We start from the raw sequence: 3,157 nt of genomic DNA, 5'->3' as shown, positions 1-3,157 counted from the left end.
CCTCTGGCAAAATCATTGCCTCCCAGAAATAAAATGTTAACATCCCAACTCTTTCAACTGAGGCCCTCTGATTTTTCCTCACCATTGGCCCAGGGGTCAGATCCAAAGCCATCCTGCTCTTAACAAGATATCAAGGTTACAATGAGTGAACTACCTAAGAACTACCTACGGAGCTATCATACAAAAGGGAATGCTTTTAAGTTTGAAAAGACTGCTGAAGAGGACAACAAAAGACAGCTTAAAAGGGAATGAAGGTGGTATAACTGAGACTAAAAAAGAGAAATATAAATTCAATGTATCAGGAAAAAATAAAATGAGTTTTCTTAATTTTTGACACTTTCTAACCTAAATCTGGAGGGATTCTGAGAGCTCATCTAATCCAAAATTGTAGTCTTCTAGATAAAGAAATTGTAGACTAAAAAGGTGAATACTACCCCAAATACATTATTTGAGATTCTTCTGAACCTGTAGTTCTAGAAAGAATAATAACTTAAAAAAAAAGAAAACGAATGCAATTGAAAGTCTGTAGGCAAAAATGTAAAGGGAGAAAGTATATTAAAAATAAAAAGCTAAACATATCTATATTACTTCATAGATACATCCCTATGAACTAAAAGAAAAAAATATAATTAAAGTCCCATGTTTTGACATTTATGGTGATTTTTACAAGATTAGACAAGATCATAATACTACTTTGGGAAATGACTTAATAGATAAATGCAAAAACATTGCATTTTATTTTTGACATGACATGTGCAGGGAGTCCCAGAACATTTCCATTAAGGAAGCAAGATTACTTGTCAATGCTTTAAAAATGGACAAGTGGTCAATGCTTATGGAGAAATCTAAGGTGATTATCCAGGTTAAACCAAGGCATGTCAGTCCTCAGTCTTATAAAGGGCTTTTACACAGAGGATGAGTTAGTATCTGTTTACATTAGCTATAAAATAATAGAAAATACAGAGAATATGTAAGGAACATTTATTAAAGAGCTTTCTTTCTCTAACTCCGATCATACAGTGGATTATGGAAGTAAAAATGAAAACAAATATGCATACAGGTGCACACAGATGGCCAGGAGTATTTTATTATTTTATGTCATCAAAAACCCCACAGAGTCAAAGGTATTATTTTCCCCTGGGTATAGACAGAAGTAGCTTCAATAATTGGAATCAGATTGGGATGACCTTTTCCAGAACAGATTATTTACTCACATAACACAAATAAAATGAGGAACTATTTAAGCACCGAAGGGCAAACCTCTGAAATACCACTTACAGCACATCTAGATGAGTTTTCCTACCATCTCAGTTATCTCTTGAAAGTATAAAATTTTCTTGAAAATCAATGGAAGTTTATTCACATCTTTAAAATCTAGCCTGAAACATAACACTACAGATAGATAATGACTAGCACATTAGAGGTTCAATAGGTATTAAATGAATCCCAAGGCCAGAAAGACTTATTCTGTTTCTATTTTGAAGGAATAGAAGGACCCATTTAGCTTCAAGGAAGGCTGGAAATGTATTAGTAGAGCTACACATTAACACTCCTGGTAAAAATAGAGTTCGGTTAAAAAATAAGGAGACAATAAACATTCATTCAGTAGGTGTGTAACATTCTCTGACATGTATCTCATCGTAGTAATAATGAAGTGTTCCACCCACTGCCTTACCAGCATCACTAAAGAAACCGGACCCCTCTTTTCTATTACTATTAAAAGTTATTATTATTGAAGAGACCGTCTTGACTCCAATGTATGTTCTTGCCTCCTTTGTCAAATATTAATTGAGCATAATGGTTTGGGTCGATTTCTGGGTTCTCTATTCTATTCCATTGGTCTATATGTCTGTTCTAGTGCCAGTACCAGGAAGTTTTGAGAACTGTGGCTCGATGTCTGGTATTGAGATCCCTCCTACTTTGTTCTTCTTTCTCAGGATCGCTGCAGCTATTCAAAGTCTTTTTATGGACATTTTGATGATGTTGATTCTACCAATCCATGAACATGGTATGTTCTTACATCTGTTATGTCTTCCTCTATCTCTTTTTTCAGTGTCCTGTAGTTTTCTGAGTACAGGTCTTTTATTTCCTTAGTTAAGTTTATTCTTAGGTATCTTAATTTTTTTGGTACAATGGTAAATGGGATTGTTTTTTTAATCTCTCTTTATGTAAGTTCACTATTGGTGTATAAAAATGCCATACATTTCTTGGCATTAATTTTGTATCCTGCTACATTGCTGAAAACATTTATTAAGTTTAATTTTTTGATAGTCTTTAGGGTTTTCTATGTACAGTTTCATGTCAACTGTGAAAAATGACAGTTTTATGTCTGTCTTCTTTTCCAATTTGGATACCTTTTATTTCTTCTTGTTATCTAATTGCTATAGCTAGCACTTCCAGTACTATGTAGAACACAAGTGGTGGAAGTGGGCATCCCTGTCTTCTTCCTGTTCTTAGGTTGAAAGGTTTTAGGTTTTGCCCAAAGAGTATGATGTTGGCTGTAGGTATGTCAGATAAGGCTTTTATTATATTGAGGTATGATTCCTCAAATTGGACAGATACATGCAAAAAAAAAAAAGAAACTAGACCAGTAACTTACACTATACACAAAAATAAACTCAAAATGGATAAAGGACTTAAACATAAGATGGGAAACCATAAAAATATTATTGAATCCAGAGGCAGCAAAATCTCAGCCATATACCGAAGCAATATCTTCACTGATACAGCTCCTAGGGCAGTGGAAACTAAAGTAAACAAATGGGACTACATCAAAATAAAAATATTCTGTTCAGCAAAAGAAACCATGAACAAAACATCAAGAAAGCCCACTGCATAGGAGCACATATTTGCCAATGTTATCACTGATAAGGGTTTAATCTCCAACATTTGCAGGGAACTCATACAACTTAGCAAAAGGAAGATAAACAACCCAATCAAGAAATGGGCTATGGACCTTAATAGGTACTTTTCGAAAGAGGACATACAGAAAGCCAAGAGACATATGAAAACATGCTCAAAGTCACTAATCATCTGAGAGATGCAAATCAAAAGGACAATGGGTACCATCTCACACCGGTCAGAATGGCTATCATCAACAAAACAACAAACGACAAGTGCTGGAGAGGATGTGGAGAAAAAGGAACCCTCATGCACT

This window comes from Myotis davidii, unplaced genomic scaffold (genome assembly GCF_000327345.1).
Source record: "Myotis davidii unplaced genomic scaffold, ASM32734v1 scaffold71, whole genome shotgun sequence".
NCBI classification, from domain to species: domain Eukaryota; kingdom Metazoa; phylum Chordata; class Mammalia; order Chiroptera; family Vespertilionidae; genus Myotis; species Myotis davidii.
This window is presented reverse-complemented; position numbering follows the sequence as displayed.